Source organism: Cyprinodon tularosa, unplaced genomic scaffold, assembly GCF_016077235.1.
Source record: "Cyprinodon tularosa strain WSP-4 unplaced genomic scaffold, ASM1607723v1 ctg815, whole genome shotgun sequence".
NCBI classification, from domain to species: Eukaryota; Metazoa; Chordata; class Actinopteri; order Cyprinodontiformes; family Cyprinodontidae; genus Cyprinodon; species Cyprinodon tularosa.
In genome coordinates, this window is record NW_024039580.1 from 669,462 (window position 1) to 689,572 (window position 20,111).

At 40.2% G+C, this 20,111-nt stretch overlaps 1 protein-coding gene and 1 long non-coding RNA gene across 2 annotated transcripts in view; one reads left to right on the top strand and one right to left on the bottom strand.

Moving 5' to 3' along the window:
- Positions 1-20,111, bottom strand: part of man1a2 (mannosidase, alpha, class 1A, member 2) — a 154,113-nt gene that overhangs the window by 122,451 nt on the left and 11,551 nt on the right. The gene's annotated exons all lie outside the window — the stretch shown is intronic.
- LOC119774517 lies at positions 12,507-12,948 on the top strand. Its single transcript, XR_005279544.1, has 3 exons — positions 12,507-12,543; positions 12,680-12,784; positions 12,895-12,948. It is a non-coding gene; the product is annotated as an uncharacterized LOC119774517 (long non-coding RNA).

Sequence of the window (20,111 nt, forward strand, 5' to 3'; positions counted from 1 at the left end):
CTGGATCCCAGGTCCTCTCTGCGGCCACGTGTAGCCACAAGGAAAACAACAATGCGTGTTGACGTCACAGAATTACAGAGTTTAATCCAATATAAGACAATGCATAAACTTAGAAGTAAGACAATGCACAAACTTACACCAGAAACTGCAGAACAACGGAGACATACATTAATTTACCTGACATAAATGGAGAGAAGGAAAGAAAGCAAAGACGTACAAAGAGATCTTTGGAGAGTTGCAAGAGCAAATCTGATTTGTTACTTCTGTGTAGAAAGTTTTATCCTCTTGTATTTAATTTATTCAAATAAGGCGTACCTTTGCTCCTCCATCCAGGAGCTATCTCTGACCCCTTATCTGAAGCCTAAAACCCCTGCAGTGTTTACGGCCTCTCACAGATGAGTGTGAAAAGCCAGAACTTCCACTATATTGTTTTACGAAACAGACAAAAGGCAGTTTAAACGATCCTAGCAAACCATCCGCTGCAGCCACAGGCAAAACAAAGGTCAACAGGCCGGAATAAGTCCCTGATTTAAAACCACAATTTAGGCCATTTGAATCAAGACTAGCTTATTTAACATTTATTTTCTCAACAATGTCTCATTTTTTTTTTAAGTTATAATGTCACCAACTGCTGTGTATCTTTGTTTGATGTTTGAATTACTCTGTATTTTTACACTGAATTGCCAATAAAGCAAAAAAAACAAACAAAAATAAAAACATGATGACGCAGCTGTTCTTGCGAGTCCTTCCGTATAACAATGATCTCGTATGTGATTGGAGGAGCTATACTCAGAAGAACTTTATCTCCAGTTCCTTTGTTTGGATTTTGCTGGTACGTGATCCATGGCTGGACGACGTCCCCCGTTCAACTCGCCTTCAACTCCTCTTGGACGCGATGGCGACTCTGCAGTCGAACAACTGTGCGGGAGAGACGAACTCAAAGAAGAGAAGCTAGCGGTAAATATATGTTTGATTACTGCCTGCTAAGCTAAAAGCAGCCTAGCCTAAAGTTATGGCTAATAGCAGCCTAGCCTAAAGCTGTCTCTCAAGACAGTGCTGTTACTGGCTCTGGCCTCTGCGAAACGAGTCAGCGACATTCATGAGCTTTCTGTGAACCCCGCATGTACCCGGTTCGACCCGGAGTACACGCGTATGGTTCTGAAGCCCAACCCGGCCTTTGTTCCTAAAGTGGTTGGTTCTTGTTCCCCGATTGAGCTAGCGGTGTTCTCCGCCTCCCCCAGTGAACAGCGAGCGCACATGCTGTGCCCTGTTCGAGCCGTGCGCTCTTATATGGACAGGACGCAGGGCTTCAGGAGGAGTGATCAGCGCTTTGTCTCCTGGGCGGAGCCCCGTAAGGGACAGCCGATCACAAAGCAACGCCTCGCCTACTGGGTGGTGGAGGCTATAGCTTTGGCGTATTGAAGCAGGGGTCTGCAGCCCCCGGCGGGTCTGCGTGCACACTCTACCCGCGGGATGGCTGCGTCCTGGGCTTTATTTCGGGGAGTGTCCGTTCAGGACATTTGTTCAGCGGCGAGTTGGTCCTCGCCTCTGACTTTTGTACGGTTCTACATGCTTGACGTGTCTGGACCGTGCGTTGCCAGTGCGGTCCTTGAGTCATAACTGAACTTGTGGACCTTCCCCGTCGGCCGGTTTCTTGTTCGATAAGCCTTCTGGCAATATGGGAGCTACCATATCCCATAGCGAGACACCGAGTGAATGTTATAAAAAAGAACGTTTGGTTATCTAACATAACCCCACTTCTTAGAATAATATGAGCGAGGTGTCTCACCAGACAACCCTTCTTGCAGGGCGGCGAGAAGAGGTTTGCTTGTTGAATTGAAGTGCCGTGATCCGCACACGCTTTAGTAGTCGGAGCTACGGGGCATGGCGTAAGACGAGCACTTTCACCAGCCAAACAGGATTGGCAGATTGAGATAAATGCTTCTATCAGGGCTGCAGGAGGCTGCATCCCATAGCGAGACACCTCGCTCATATTATTCTAAGAACTGGGGTTATGTTAGATAACCAAACGATCTCTTAGGCTATAAATCTAAAGAAAAACATTTTTTACCCATAGACGGCCATCCTAAACTGCCAGATTGGGAAACATCCCAACCTGGCAACAATACATGTAAGACTGGAAACGTTAGCCTTTAGATGCAAAACCCCATCATGCACCGCAACAAATTTTTGCAAAATATTTGAACATAAATTCGCCAAATATAAGAGGAACATCGTAGTTTGGTTTAAAGAAAACATTTTAGTTTTATTTTAATTTATTTCGTTGCAAGGATTTTACAGTTTGAAGTAATAGAAAATTACACCATATGCCAACCGTCACAAAGGAATAACAAGGAAGGGCTATATACACTCACTGGCCACTTTATTAGGTACACCTGTCCAACTGCTCGTTAACACTTAATTTCTAAGCAGCCAATCACATGGCGGCAACTCAGTGCATTTAGGCATGTAGACATGGTCAAGACAATCTCCTGCAGTTCAAACTGAGCATCAGTATGGGGAAGAAAGGTGATTTGAGTGACTTTGAACGTGGCATGATTGTTGGTGCCAGAAGGGCTGGTCTGAGTATTTCAGAAACTGCTGATCTACTGGGATTTTCACGCATAACCATGTCTAGGGTTTACAGAGAATGGTCCGAAAAAGAAAAAACATCCAGTGAGCGGCAGTTCTGTGGGCGGAAATGCCTTGTTGATGCCAGAGGTCAGAGGAGAATGGCCAGACTGGTTCGAGCTGATAGAAGGGCAACAGTGACTCAAATAACCACCCGTTAAAACCAAGGTGGGCAGAAGAGCATCTCTGAACGCACAGTACGTCGAACTTTGAGGCAGATGGGCTACAGCAGCAGAAGACCACCACACCGGGTGCAACTCCTTTCAGCTAAGAACAGGAAACTGAGGCTACAATTTGCACAAGCTCATCGAAATTGGACAATATAAGATTGGAAAAACGTTGCCTGGTCTGATGAGTCTCGATTTCTGCTGCGACATTCGGATGGTAGGGTTAGAATTTGGCGTCTACAACATGAAAGCATGGATCCATCCTGCCTTGTATCAACGGTTCAGGCTGGTGGTGGTGGTGTCATGGTCTGGGGAATATTTTCTTGGCACTCTTTGGGCCCCTTGGTACCAATTGAGCATTGTTGCAACGCCACAGCTTACCTGGATATTGTTGCTGACCATGTCCACCCCTTTATTACCACAATGTACCCAACTTCTGATGGCTACTTTAAGCAGCATAATGCGCCATGTCATAAAGCTGGAATCATCTCAGACTGGTTTCTTGAACATGACAATGAGTTCACTGTACTCAAATGGCCTCCACAGTAACCAGATCTCAATCCAATAGAGCATCTTTGGGATGTGGTGGAACGGGAGATTCGCATCATGGATGTGCAGCCGACAAATCTGCGGCAACTGTGTGATGCCATCATGTCAATATGGACCAAACTCCCTGAGGAATGCTTCCAGCACCTTGTTGAATCTATGCCTCGAAGAATTGAGGCAGTTCTGAAGGCAAAAGGGGTCCAACCCGTTACTAGCTTGGGGTACCTAATAAAGTGGCCGGTGAGCGTATACTGCATGCATCATTTAAATAGTTAACTTTGTATTGCTTCTTGAGCTCCTTTAGTTATTTACTGTCACAGGTAGGTGCTTCGACCGGAGAGTAAGTGTTGGTGCCAGTATGATTTAAGGAGGGCCTGCCCTCACATGCTGAAATTAAGACTGGCCCACCAGGTTTGAGTTAAGGTTTTAACTTTAACATAATAAACACTAATAATCTCAGCAATAAATAGAGAACTAATAAAGAAACACATAAGAGTGTATCCACGACTTTCTTCACTGCTTTCTTTGTCTTTCAAATGTGATTCTACTAAGGCCCCGTCCACACGAAGTCAAAACGAACACGAAACGCTGATATTTTCCAAAACGTTTGTCGTAAAGACGGAGACGTAAAATAAATGTGATCGTCCACACGAATGCATGAAAACGCTGCAAAATGTATGCCAGGCCTGTAAGTGGCGCTGTGGTGCCAAAGCAAAAATAAGCGACGAAATGGACTTAATGTTCTAATGTAAGATTTCTTTAATACTTATTTTTGAAATAAAGAGAGATTAAGCCTTCACCTGCATGTCTTTACTTCCACCTCTCCAGATCTAATCTCGTACATAACTGTTGCCTGATCTCTTAACAATACGGGACAATCTATCAATGCAAGACTTAATCAAGGAATTGGAAATGAAAGAAATATCCATTCTAAAGGCAGGTTAATGTTTGTGGATGGGAGAACAACTCTCTTTCTTGCGTTGAAGTTTTGTAGTATCCTTATTTGTTAAATGTAAAGTACAGCTTTTGAATTCTGAAATGCAAAATAACTCAGACATTTCTTTCTTATACATGGATATACCTAGGGTACATATTCCAAGTTATCATTTAATCCCATCATTTATCTTAATCTTTTCAAATAAATTCACAAAAGTACTACTAATTTAGCATTTCTGTTCAATTAAGTTAAGTAAAAAAAAAATTTTTCAATAAAATGTTCAGTAAAATGTTTGATAATAATTTTGAATTTTTTTTTTTTTTTAGGTGGGAAGGAAACTGGAGTACCCAGAGAAAACCCACACATGGAAAGGAATAGGGCAAAACTTAAAATAAAATAAAAAATAAATAATGTTGATTATGCGATGAAGGGATGAGGGGTGAAGGGAGAAAGGGTGAGGGGATGAAGGGAGGTAGGGATGAGAGATGAGGGGATAAATGGAGAAAGGAATAAGGGGATGTAGGGAGGAAGAGACAGAATTAATGGATTAACTTAAGTTAATCCATGAACTTTATTTAATTTCCAGTAATGCTGCTGATATTATTTTCTTTTTGGGAAATGAAGGCAACACCAGTTCATGTTGGAGAAAAATTTTCTTACTCTCCTCCAACAACTATTTTGGGTTTTATCTTTAACTAGCTGTGAGGGATCATCAATGGTTGGCAAGATGTTGATATCTTGAAATGATGATTTGGTGTCTTCAGATCCTTTTAGGAGCAGTTCCTCACAATTGCCTTGTTTGTTTATCACCTTATGTCTGGAACTTGGTGGTGATGCTTGTTTCTGGTCAGAGACACTAACTGATGGTGGTTGGGGTGTCACAGCAAGGGATTCTGGGTATAAATCGGAGCAAATGTCTGGTTGTCTTTGAGGAGAGAGGGTCCTGCTGTACACTGACAAGCTTTCTGGGGTTTTTCCAGTCTTAGCATGAAACAAATCCCCTTTGGGTGGGTCGTTGTTGCCTGAAGTGACACTGTAACTGTTGTCAGAATTGGGAGCTTTGCGTTCAGAGCTGCAGGTCGAAGATTCATCAGAATTGGATATAACTCCTTTGAGATATAATGGTTTGGGTCCCAACCCTTTTGCAGTCACAAATGTGTAATTTATCATCGCCTCATAGGCCTCAAGATCATAAGAACTGTTGCTGATAAAGTCAGAAAAATGGTTCATTGTAATAAAGCTGTGTTTAAGTGCGGCTGCTGATGTAATACGTTCCTGCGGTGTAGGAACTAGCATTTGTTTTAGAAGATCGATGAAACTTAGTAAATCCGCCCTTTCAATTGGGTCTTGTGTTGGTGGTCGGATTTTCAGCAGGTCATCCAAAGACTTCAGCTTCAACTCTGGATCATAATCCCTGAAATCATTTTGACAAGAAGAGGAACATTTATAACTACAATGTGGTTCAACCAACATTTTAACAATTGCTGCCAATGTTTCTTCCATGGTTCTATAGTGAAACAGGTCTTCTCCAATGTAGAGATAGATCAAAGTGAGGGCTAGACACCACATATCTAAACTTGCATCTGGCTTTATGAGCAAAATTTCCTCTGGAGGTATGTAAGTCAGAGGATTACACCTAATATTTTCCATTGTTTCTATCTCCTGAGTGAAACCCATATCGATTAATTTTACTTTTAGTGACGAGCGGTCTACCAGCATTATGTTGTCAGGCTTGAGATCTCTATGTGCCATTCCATTTCTATGTAGAAAATTTAATGCAACCAGAACCTGTTTAGCAATAACACGAATATCACTCAAATGTAGCCCACCACCGACAATTTCTTCTGTAAAACTTTCTAAATCGATATCTAGCTTTTCAAACACAAGGAATTGTGTTGATTCATAGCGAAAATCTTCATAAAACTTGACTATGTTGTAGTTTTCCGATCCGAGCGCCTTGATTTTTCTTAAGACCTTTTTTTCCTTAAGTATAAAGACTTCATTGTCATCTATTGATGTTTTTATTGCAACAATCTCTCCAGTTTCTAGCTTTGTACACTTCAAAATCCTTGCTGTTCCTCCTAAGCCTAAGAGCCTACGTTTTTCTCCAACGTAGTATTTGCTTGTTTCGGATTCCAAAAAATTATTATTCTCCATATCTTCCATATCTTCTTAGAAAAAAATGTTAAAGAATATTTTGAAGAATTAAAATGAATCTCTAAAATGTTTTTCCAAAGAGGTTATCCTGTTTACACCAATTGAAATGCGTGGAGCTGTTGATCACACCACTGGGAATCACAAATGAGCTATGGCTGGGCTGTTCTATTCTAACTATGACATCACAATGGAATGGGGGCGGAGACATCACAAAGGGAAGGTCTATGCTGAACATTCTATGTGGGCGGAGTTGTAGGTGTGGTCTTAGGAAGTGCCAATGTAAGGGTTTTTTTTCTTTTCTTTTGTTTTGTTTTTTAGAATTCTTGTACTACAATATAAGTACTACATATAAGTACAATTTCCAAAGAACTGTTGCCAGGCGTTTGAACAAAACTAGTAATTAGAAATAGAAAATAACTGAATAAACATTAAAATAGTAAAGTGACCGAGTAAAGCTAAACATAGAACACATAGAAGCATATAAGGGGATTACATAAATATTTTGAGAGCATTGAGATAAAGTTTTAATAGCCTTTTTGTTTTTGGAAGAGCATAATGTAGAGAAATAAATTGTTGCTTCCTTTAAAAAAGAGATACATGACGGTTTAGTCATAGTAATTTTACATTTATGGATATAAAATTTGGCCAATAGAGGCAAAAGATTACATAAAAAGAAATCAGAGAGTTATTTTCTATATTGGTTTATTCCAAATAAAAGATCCTTAAAATAAAATTCTAATTTGTCGTAAATATTTTACTGAATGAAGTGACAAATACCTTGCCATAGACGCCTGGCGTACTCACAGGACCGAAACAGGTGAGAGACAGATTCAGAGAAACCTTTAAAGAAAGTGCAGGTGGTATCAATATCCTTTCTATTTTTAAATAAAAAAATGAACTGGGTAACAGCGGTGAATAATCTTAAAGGAAACCTCTTTAACCTTGTTTACTAGAAAATACTTACTGGGTAGAGACTAGAGGTGAGTATTGGCATGAGTGTTGCGATTCGATACATGTCGCGATACTTGGGTCACGATACGATATTATCACGATACTACAGTATCACTATATATTGCCATATTTTCCCCAGCTATCAAAATCAAATGATGAGATAAAACAGCAAGTGCTGTATATTTTCATCAGAAAATATTGATTAGGTATTATTATCCATGTTGTTTGGGGTTTTCTTCCACTGTGACTGCCTCAAATACAGATTTGGTGCTGCACGCACAGTTAAAGGGCTCCACAGCGCTTTCTGCCAGAGTGGTGGTGCAGAGGTAGCCCATTTTCCCATCAATGTTTTATGTAACCATTTTATTTTTTTTTAATCGATACTAAGAAGTGAAAGATCGATATTATATTGGGCAGCCGAATATCACGATATATCGCCAAAACGATTATTTCCCACACCCCTAGTAGAGACCATGTTTTGTTTACAGCTAGTGTTCTGTTTTTGTTTAATGTTATTCCTAAGTAATTAACAGTTTCTTTAATTGGAATATTGCAGAGATGGGAAAGTTTCTAAAATTCAGCTTGATTAAAAGGAGAACTCACAAATAATCAACGGGGTTTTTTGTCACAGGAAAATAGACAAGAGGTGTTACATTATAAATCTGAGATGGAAAAAAAACAAACACTTAGTAGGGTTATGTTGATTTTTTTAAGCAAACAAAGATTTATTTAAAAAAAAAAAATAATAATTATAATAATAAAAATAGGTTCACGACCAAACATGAAAAAAAGGAGACTTGCCTGTGCTCTGATTAGGGGTAGTGTTGTAACAGAAAAGTACTTGTGGAAGACAGGAAGCCCAATCTCGCTTCCTAGACATTGGCGCTGTCAAATCGCTCACACTGCCCGTTTCCAGCAGGGTAGTAAGGGGTAGTGCATGTCTTTTTAACCCCATGCTGCTGAATTAAGGCAGTCTCAAAACTCCGACCCTGATCTGAATAAATGCAGCTTGGAACCCAAAATCTGAAGAACCATTCAGTCAGCAAAACCTGGGCAACAGTGGCTGCTTTCTGATCCCGAGTTGGGACAGCAATGGTGTATTTACTCAATACATTGGTAATTACAAGAACGTTTTCCAGACCATTTCGTGAAGGATCCAACATGGTAAAATCAATGGCAACATTCTCATTTGACCAAGAAGCTAACAGGTTGCCCATGAAAGTTGACACTCTTGTACCCACTGTTTAATGTCATTAGACATCCCAGGCCAGTAACAGCGCTACCGTACCAACTCGGTGGTGTGCTCCACACCCTGCTGTCCATGCTCTTGATCTAATTGGGTCACAACATCCTGCTTAAGAACTGATGGCAAAACAAGCTCTAAGATCTCCGTTGTACTTGACGGTACACCGCACCATATGTCTCCACAAGACGACCCCACTGTTTAAAAGAAAAAAGGACAGTTTGGGAAATCGCCGTCTTTCCTCAGGCGTAGGATAAACCTGCCTTTTCCAAAAGCCCTAAATGTTCTCCAGGAGAGGTTGAGCTTCCTGCAAAGCACAAAGGTCAGACAAAGAATGAGATGGCAGAACCACCACAGATTGAGTTGCTGACACTGGAACAGGACATGGGGCACACCAAAGGACCTCTGGGACAGAGGTGCACGACAAGAGTTCTGCCAGGCTGGTACCTGTTGTTGGCTGGGGAGAGAGTGCATTAGCATTGGTATTGCTGCGTCCAGAATGATATTTTATATCGAACTCAAAAGCACCACCTTCACTGCGCGGTTGAAGTTTTCTTGCACTGATGAAATTATAGAAACACAATAAAGAAATCTTTCTATGGTGGACGTGTTTCTGTTGGGAGGAGTTTATTGAGTCATGAGGAACCAAGCAGGAATTGACATCAGAGCTGTGCTCTCTAACCCCGAAATCCCACATCCTCCGTCACCATCGTTCCTTGGTCTGATTAATATTTTTAGGATTTGGGGAAAAAATGGAAGAAAGTTCAGATACCTGCATCAAAGCGCTACCTGTTTGATCTGTGGATGGTTTTCCATCCTTGCAACAAAACTAGCAGCAGTAGTGGAGTTTGGAAATGCAATCCACTTCTTAAATCTATCTTTGCGCTTCTCTAATTTATCCTGCAATCGCACTTTTTCTCTCACTCCCTGCTTGGTGGTGGGCTGCAGATTTAGCCTTCCCTGGAAATGCCTTTCCAAATTTTTCTTTTTTTTTTTTTGACACCCTCTCATTACAAAGCGAAAATGCAGGCAATCGCTCAGCATTGATAATGAAAGCAAATCAGTTTGAATTAGGACTGGGCGATATGGCAAAAATAAAATATCACAATTTTTTTATTTTGTTATTGTGATCTCGATTTTATCACAATTTTTTAGATACGACCAACATAACTTAAATTACATGCAAAAAAGAGAACAATTTAATAAATTAACAAGTTTATTAAAATTAGAGAATTAAAGCAGTGCTAACAAACTTATTTTTTTAATTTCTATATTGTAAACACACCAAAGAGTATAACAATGCAATAACTCCTGAGTAAAACAATTACAAATTAGTTACATTTTTCAAGTAACTGGAGTCAAAATAAACAAAAATTCTAACTGTATCTTAGTGCAGTTTTATTACTTTAAAATCTTGACTGGTCTAATAAAGTAAAAGAAAAAAGAAAGCACACAGAAACTAACTTGTGTTTTAAAAAAAATATTACAACAATACTAAACAATAGATTTGTATAATTTCTAAAGTCTTTAGAAACAAAAACTATTATGCAACGGCAAATATAGTGCAAGTCAAGATGTAATCTGTGCAATCTATGAGAAATCAATAAACACTCTTCATATAGGGATGTAAATACAGCTTTAACTAGTGCAAATATTTTGTGCGAAACTTGTCCAGCAATTCTGATGAAATAGGCACTGAAATTTGCCTCTTAAAAAGTAACATAGTAACATAGGGGGGGGTCACGTGACCGAGATCCGGGATGGCAGTACAGTGAAGAACTCCGAGGACAGCGTTCGAAACATTCTTTTAAAACCCTTGTAAAAGCTGCAAGTAAGGCTAGAAAGATACGACACTGATATGTCTAAAGCGTTGTCTGTGAAACAGTGCGAAATATTTTCAAAAAGACGCAAGACAGCCATCAAAACAACATCGAGTGCAACGTGCGGCGAAGAAGCTAATATGGCTAGCATAGCTGAAGTGCTGGAAGAGCTAAAACTACTCCGGTCGGATTTTGGAGTCAAACTAGATAGTATAGATGAAAGACTGACTGAATTTATGCTAAATTGGTATTAAGTGGCCCAAAGTGTGGCAATAAATATCCCCCAAATAGATGGTACAAATAGATCAGGCTCAGTATGACCTAATTATAGACTCTTACATTTTAGCTTGAATTGATTTATTTAATTAAAGTACGCTAGATTACTGTGTATGCCATTAGCAATGGTAAATGTTATGTAAAAAAATACACAATATAATTTATTTCAAAAATTAGTTTTAATCAGAATCAGTTGGTAAAATGTGAATCAGAATCAGCAAGGTAAAATGTGCATTCCTTGCACAGTGCTCCTTGGGATTTTTAAAGCTTGGGAAATCTTTTTATTTCCAAATCCAGCTTTAAACTTCTCAACAACAGTGTCTCGGACCTGTCTGATGTGTTCCTTGTTCTTCATGATGCTCTCTGCACTTTAAACAGACCTCTGAGGCGATCACAGAGCAGGTGCATTTATCGGGAGACTTGATTACACACAGGTGGATTCTATTTAGTATCATTTAGGTCGACATTGGATCATTCAGAGATCCTCACTGAACTTCTGGGGAGAGTTTGCTGCACTGAAAGTAAAAGGGGCCGATTCATTTTGCACACCCCATCCTTCAGTTTTTTATTTGTTAAAAAAGTTAAAAAATATCCAATATATTTAATTACACTTAAAACTAGTTGTTGATTCTTCACAAAAAAAATGTTTATGTTCGATGCCTGAAATGTGGCGAGAGTTTGAGATTTTCAAGAGAGCAGATTATTTTTGCAGGGCAAACTGTAACTGGGCTGATATCTAAGGAGAGCTCTGACAGGGTTTCACTTAGAAAAAGTCAGCGGCCTTTTGAAATGTTCTGTAGTATGGTATAAATCAAGATGGTAGTATGGTATAAATCAAGATTCTCCAGAACATATCTCCAAAGCCTGCTATTTTCTGTAACACAAGTTGTGCTACCCACAGTAATTGCTGATAAAAAGTCTAAAGACTGTTGTAGAATTTTCATTTTTCTTTATGCTATTACTAGTTTTAAATCTGTGGTAAACCATTGTTTTACAGCAACTCCTCTCTCACATATACAGTATTGCATCTTCTAATATGTTTCCTTAAAGACTATTTAGGACAGGAAGCTACAAAAAGTGAAATGACCATAAACTCAATGTAAACCCTTAGCTATAATTTTTTTATGTTTATTTTATTTATTTGTTTATTTATTTATATGTTTGTTTCCCTTGTTTTATTTTTATTTATTTTTTACATTATATGTCTCATTTTTTTTAAGTTATAATGTCACCAACTGCTGTGTATCTTTGTTTGATGTTTGAATTACTCTGTATTGTTACACGGAATTGCCAATAAAGCAAAAAAAAACAAAAACATGATGACGCAGGTAATCTCGCGAGTCCTTCCGTATAACAATGACCTCGTATGTGATTGGAGGAGCTATACTCAGAAGAACTTTATCTCCAGTTCCTTTGTTTGGATTTTGCTGGTACGTGATCCATGGCTGGACGACGTCCCCCGTTCAACTCGCCTTCAACTACTCTTGGACGCGATGGCGACTCTGCAGTCGAACAACTGTGCGGGAGAGACGAACTCAAAGAAGAGAAGCTAGCGGTAAATATGTTTGATTACTGCCTGCTAAGCTAAAAGCAGCCTAGCCTAAAGCTACGGCTAATAGCAGCCTAGCCTAAAGCTACGGCTAATAGCAGCCTAGACTAAAGCTACGGCTAATAACAGCCTAGCCTAAAGCTACGGCTAATAGTAGCCTTGCAAGAACAAGCTTTATTAAAGTGTATTTTTTGTGATTTACAGGAAGCAGTACGCCGTCTTCACAACTCGGAGACAAATTGCAGGCGCTATGAACCGGAGCAAGGGTAAGAGTTAAAGAATATGCTGTCATTCTGCGGTAAAAGGAAATAGATACGGATGGATACCGATCATAACTGTACATTTTGTTTTCACAGACTAATCTCCTATTATTCATACCACTCTCATTTAATTGTTTTCCAGCTGCCTGTAAGACGTATTATGAGACGGTACGCAGGAGCTTCAGATATACGCAGCCTGAGAACACGTTGCCCGCGGAATCTGCCAAGCATTCAGAAAAGAAAGAGAGTAAGACTTTATTTGGTGACTATTTTTTAGGTGCATTGATAGATTTGTTGTGTCCATACGCAGTGCGCTGATTCATTGTTTTTTTTTTCCAATTTTTTTTTTTTTTACAGCTGCTGGAATCGAGGCAGAGTGTGCTAGCTGATGAGGAAGTGGAACTCTGGAATGGCCGCCGCCATTTCGTAGGCCGGATCTCACTGAACTCTGTGTTAAGCTGCAGTCCCGGTTAGAAGCGATGCCGAAGTACAGGGCCACGCACAGTAGGCGTCTGCACATCGGACCTGCCTCGGAGGGAATGCTGCCAGTTACCTCCAACCCCGAGGAAGCAAACGGACCGTTCAAGGAGTTGTAATTTTTGGATACGCAAGTGTTTGGATACGTATTGTATATAGTTGTGTGTGTGTGTGTGTGTTTTAATAAAGCTCTTTCTTTGCATAAACAGCTTCCTGGCAAATGTTCATTTCCTGTATAAATTCATTCATGTCCTTGATGGTAGCCTAATAATTGTGTAGTAGTGTAGGATAACATAAATACACAGCATATGAATGAATAAATATATGAATGAATAAATATATAAATGAATAAATAAATATATATATTTATGTAAATTTATATGTAAATATATATATATGCCAACCAATCACGAGCGACTTTACTTGTTTAAAAAGAAGTGGTTCCGTCCAATACTCAGTAAGAAAATTAAAGCCTGGCGTGGCCACGTGTGGTTTTGCTGCCAATCACGAGCGATTTTACTTGTTTGAGAATAGTGGTTTCAGCCAATACTGAGTAGGTTATTCAAGCCAGACCTGGCCAGCCGTGCGGGTTTGCTGCATTTATATGCTAATTAGGGCCATTAGTACAGCTGATCGCTCTCCACATACACTATATTGCCAAAAGTATTTGCTCACCTGCCTTGACTCACATATGAGCTTAAGTGACATCCCGTTCCTAATCCATAGGGTTCAATATGACGTCGGTCCACCCTTTGCAGCTAGAACAGCTTCAACTCTTCTGGGAAGGCTGTCCACAAGGTTTAGGAGTGTGTTTATGGGAATTTTTGACCATTCTTCCAGAAGCGCATTTGTGAGGTCGCACACTGATGTTGGACGAGAAGGCCTGGCTCTCAGTCTCCGCTCTAATTCATCCCAAAGGTGTTCTATCGGGTTGAGGTCAGGACTCTGTGCAGGCCAGTCAAGTTCATCCACACCAGACTCTGTCATCCATGTCTTTATGGACCTTGCTTTGTGCACTGGTGCACAGTCATGTTGGAAGAGGAAGGGGCCAGCTCCAAACTGTTCCCACAAAGTTGGGAGCATGGAATTGTCCAAAATGTCTTGGTATGCTGAAGCATTCAGAGTTCCTTTCACTGGAACTAAGGGGCCAAGCCCAGCTCCTGAAAAACAACCCCACACCATAATCCCCCCTCCACCAAACTTTACACTTGGCACAATGCAGTCAGACAAGTACCGTTCTCCTGGCAACCGCCAAACCCAGACCCGTCCATCAGATTGCCAGATGGAGAAGCGCGATTCGTCACTCCAGAGAACGCGTCTCCACTGCTCTAGAGTCCAGTGGCGGCGTGCTTTACACCACCGCATCCGACGCTTTGCATTGCACTTGGTGATGTATGGCTTGGATGCAGCTGCTCGCCCATGGAAACCCATTCCATGAAGCTCTCTGCGCACTGTTCTTGAGCTACATGAAGTTTGGAGGTCTGTAGTGATTGACTCTGCAGAAAGTTGGCGACCTCTTCGCACTATGCGCGTCAGCATCCGCTGACCCCGCTCCGTCAGTTTACGTGGCCTACCACTTCGTGGCTGAGTTGCTGTCGTTCCCAAACACTTCCATTTTCTTATAATACAGCTGACAGTTGACTGTGGAATATTTAGGAGCGAGGAAATTTCACGACTGGATTTGTTGCACAGGTGGCATCCTATCACAGTTCCACGCTGGAATTCACTGAGCTCCTGAGAGCGACCCATTCTTTCACAAATGTTTGTAAAAACAGTCTGCATGCCTAGGTGCTTGAATTTATACACCTGTGGCCATGGAAGTGATTGGAACACCTGATTCCAATAATTTGGATGGGTGAGCAAATACTTTTGGCAATATAGTGTACGTCAGAGTCCGTTCCCAACAATTTGTGGCACTGACAAACGGGGACAGGCGCGGGTTGCAAATTGTCGGAAACTGACGAAAATCAGGGAGATCTGCGGGAGTTTACGGGGACGAAAATCTCACTTTTCATGCAGTGAGGTCAATTTTTCCAACTCCAGCAGCTGCTGCTTCTGAAGCCAATTGCACGCGTGAGATGCTCAGAACGTCATGATGCTGCTCAAAACGCGCTGCAGGACCTTTTTCTGCACCAAGATGCACGTCAACCATTTACTTTGCATGTACACTAGCTGCTTGTGTTCCTTCTGCTGCCTTTGCTGCTTGCAGTGTCAACATAATATAAAATAAGAGTTTAAGAAATGGAGCCTTACAATTACTGCAGAGTTCCACAAAGAAATACGATTTGATCCTATCATAAAACTCAGACTGAATCCGATTTATTTCTAGCAAAGTGGCATTTCAAACAGTCTCAAATGTGGGATTGTGCAATCACTATTTACCAACTGGTGTCTGCAGAGAGGACAATGGAGGAACCACGATGCACCTGCTGGGGTGTTAAGTTTAAATTTCTCATGAATTTTGATCTGTTTTCTATCTGGATACTGATCAAAAACTGGCATGATGCTACTGGCACCATTAGCCAATGTTATGGGAACCCGGCCACTTCCCGGTCCGGCTAAGTAAATATTGCCTCCATAAAAACAGAAGCTTTTTCACTAAAACCCTTTTAAATGATCTGATTTATGAGCATCCAACGGCAAAAGGCTAGTCTAAAGAAAACCACCAGAAAAATAAAGGAGGCTCCTTAAACCAGAGATCGACCGCTGCAGGTTTATTTAAGGCCAATGCCAAATCTTCTGACATCAGCCTAAAAGATTCGTGCAGCAGATTGTTGGAGGCAGATTATTTATTGCCTCTCTTCCTCCATTTACATGATAAAAAATAAATGACCACTACACAAGTTACACAAGAATGAGTTTAAATAATTAATACATCAAAGACAGCATTAGAAATGGAAAGCAGATTGAGGGAGCAGCAAAAAAAAAAAACTTTACTATTGGCCAAAAATAGATCAATTTCTACTTAGAACCTATTTTACTTGAGGACACGATAAGAATCTGTTCTTATCCTGGGGGAGTGTCAGCCTAGTGGTTAGAGCTGTGTGCATGTGCTCTGAGAAGGTTGCAAGTACCGATTAATCCCCACTGCCTCCACTCTGGGTTCCTGAACAAGACCCTTAACCAGTGGCGACTGGTCGAGTTTTCTCCGGGGGGGGGCTATAAATTAAAAATAGACGTATACCAAAAACCAATCAAACGTATGTTAAGTTATTACATCAGTATATTTATATGAATTGCAGCAACAAAAAACATTATAAAAACACTTTCTTAAAAAAAAAAAAAACATAATTTCATGTACAAGTTTACTTTTGGTACATAAATCTTGCCCTTCTGAGGCTTTGTGAAAATAAATCTGTGTTTTGCATGGTCCAATATTGTGTCACAAACTAAAAAGAATAATGTACCAGTTTAATACTGGAGAAGCTATTAGTCAGCTTTATACTTTAATATATAAAAACTTTATTTTCTGAGAATGTGTATTTAAGAGCAACTATGTAAATTAACAAACATCTAGAAAAAGTTCACTATATTATATTATTTTCCATGTGAATCCCAGATTGTTAGTCAAGCCTTATCGCTAAACCAGGTCCTGGAAAAGGACATTTCTTGCGCCATTTCTCTCTCTTTCTCTCCAATGCGTCTACAGGTCCTGCGACTCGACCTGTCAATCACCCGCAAAAATGTCTGCGCTGTGGCGGGAGGAGGTGAGCAAATACACTTTCTGTCACCTCAGGGCGCAGCTCTCCTGCGCCCCAAACTCTCCTATACCTTTGTATTGCAGAGGAGCTACTGTGCATGGACAGCTTTTAACAAGAGTCAATTGGAAAACATTTTTGCGCACTAGGGTGGAAATATGTCACCAATGGGACAAAAAATGGAATGACACTTTACTAGTCATTAAAGATTAAATAGTTATCTTGCACATCTAGAAAATACATATTAATATACTTCAAAATATTTCAAATGTTAATTTAAAATTAAATTATAAAAAAAACAATATTTATATATTTTTTTATATTTTAATCATGGTCACTGGGTGGGTGGGGCGGAGCCCTAACGCCTTCTTTTGGCCAGCAGCCACTGCCCTTAACACCACACTCCACGGGCGCCGCATAATGGCAGCCCAGGAAGCTGCTCCCCCAAGGGGATGGATTAAATACAGAGATACATTTCTCCAATGTGAGATCAATAAAGTTCCATTATTATTTTTACTATTATTCACAAACTGATCAAAAACTGATACGACACAGTGATTATGTATCAAACTAAAATTAAGTCAACATTTTCCACTGGTCATCAGGGGAACGTTAAGGCTGGTACCCAGTCTTCTTCTTAGGAGTGGACAATACTGTAAATTTACAGAAAAAATTTAACTGTAAAAAGCTTGGATAAAATGGGAGATTTATACTTTAATGCTGCTTTCCCACTGGCCCAAAAAAAAAAATAGATCAATCTGCTAACAACGGCTTTTATGGCAGTATGAGCAGCTCACGGACCCGTGTGGACCCGTGTTGAACAACTCGGCAAGCAACACGGATTAATATCACCTTCAAACAGCTCGGCTCCAATCACTATACAGTGGGGACATAAGACTTGGGTCGACACTGTAATTTACCTGACACCATTGAGTGCAAAAAATAGCCCCAGTCGAGTGATTTAACAAGCCAAAAAAACTCTGCGTACATTCGATAAACATGCCGCAGCACTGGTTAGAGGGAACCAAACAGACAAAATAGCAAAACAACAAGGACCACTTACTACACCCTGGCTCCCCTCCATGTTGCTCTCCATTGTTTACTTTCCTGATTCCTGTCATACTGGTGATCTCATCAACGCTAACCCACCATGAATGGCGTCAATAGACGCAGTTGGGGGGGCAGAGGTCAGACAGATTGCCAGCGGGGCCAGATCCAGCTCTTTTTTGCCAATAGGAAGGGAGCCAAATGCAGATTGTTATCAAGTCGACCTGTAGTCCTCAGGAGATGGCAGCTCATGGTGAGCCTGGTTCTGCTGCAGGTTTCTTCCTGTTAAAACCAGTTTTTCCTCTGCACTAGCATTATAAACATGCATGGTGTGAGTGATTGCCTTGGAGTCAATGAGTTGATGCAGTTAGCTGGTTTTCCTTAGATGGAAAACTAAGAACCAATCGGACTGTATGACCTGGTTGAATGATCTGTAAAATGCCTTAAGAGGACATTTGTTGTGATTTGGCACTATATAAAAAAACTTAATTGAACTGAATTGAAAATAAGGGTATCGATTTAAGCTTAGATGGTTTTAATGCTTTACTTTTATTAAAGTGCCTTAGCTAGATGACCATCACGCACCTTTTGATTGCTTTTATATTCCTCTGCACACAGAAATAAAGGAATCAAATTGAGGTCTTGAAAACACAAAAAGCACCCACCTGAAAAGAGCGACTACCATCAGCATTATTTCCCTGAAGGTTTTCTCCTGTCTAAGACTTTCCTCAAACAAATTAACAACGTAGTGTCTAGAGAATCAATAAACTCTGATAATGTTGTCCTTTGATATCCCTGGTACATTACACCCAACAGAGGAAATATATACCATCCATCACAGGTTCCCCGTTTCTCTGCCATGCCTCTTTGACAAACCATCATGGCTGCAGATTTCAAGAGACGACTTATTTTCCTGTACCTTCGTTGATAAACCTTTCTGTGTATGTTGGAGTAGTTTTTCTACTAAATTATGAGCAATAAAACACATTTTTCAACAGCTCCAGGAGCAGAAATCTGTACAGCTGAACCATTTTCCATAAAAATAACAGTGAAAAGGCATTGCAACGGATCCAAAAACACATTCTGTGATTATTCTCCAAGGAGATAGAAATCCCCTCGGTTACAGTCGAGTCTTTTTATTGCCTTAATAGCAGAGAGAGGAAGCCAACGTGGAGATGAAGCTGTTATACCGAGGCAGGAGCCCAGAGGGGCAGAGAGCCACTGAAGGGTGAGTCCGTCTTCTGCCAGCTACAATGTCTTTCTCTCTCAATCACCAGAGCTCTAATAGGTGAAGCTCATTAGGTCTGTCCTGTACTAACGACATTCAGGATTCTCCAACTTCTACACCGCAGAAAGGATTAAGTAACAGCAGACCAGTGGAAGACAACTTGCCTCTCACTTTCTTTCAGCTCTAATAACGATCTAAATAGTTCGGAACGAGGTCCAAGGCAAGTTCTCTAAAAACCGTTGGACTCATCAAGGTAACACCTTACAAAAAAACTACTTTAAATTTGAGAATTTCAACAGCCAAGAAATCACAGATCAGGTCTAACACTCCTCAATGGAAGCCGTTACTGACTGGAAAAAACTCCAAAAGCTACTGGTGGCATTACTGACGTGTTTCACATTGCAGTCAGAGGTATTTATAAGGATGGTACTTTCTAAGAAAGACTTTAGAGGAGTGTAGTCCAACAGTTTTCTGGGTATCAGAGTCTTAGAAATAAGAAAAAATCAAAAGAGATTAAATAAATAAAAGAGTGTTTGTCTAAGGACATGATGCCCATCAGGGCTTGATGTAAACCTTAGCTCGATCTTAGTAGTTTTTACTGTTGGGAGAGTACAAATTTCATTGCATTTGCCGGCCGGGCAAGTGCAATGATCGCAAAAAAAAAAAAAAAAAAATTATTTATTACTCAAAATTACTTTAAAATCACTGACATTCGATGAAAGCGACCCTGAAGCGTTGCCGGGCCATTTTTATTGTTTTGTACACATTCTCGCGTGATTTGAAAAAGCCGGGGGATTTTCCCCCAGATGGCATGATTTTTGTTTCATTGATATATATACAAAATGAATATTAGGAACTATATCTATCAAACATTATACTGGGCAAGTAAAAATTGTTTCTGGGCAAATGAAATGTGAAAGTCACTTGCTTTCTTAATTAGTGCATTCATTAATTACTACAGTGATTGATAAATTAAGACTTTACTTTAGCCCTATATTTCCAACAATATAAAAATTATGGCATACTTAATGGGCTATGATTAAACTGGAAGATCCAGAACACAAGTCTCCCTTATCAGCCCACCACAAGTTTATTCTCTACCTGTGGGAAACACAATATGGAGG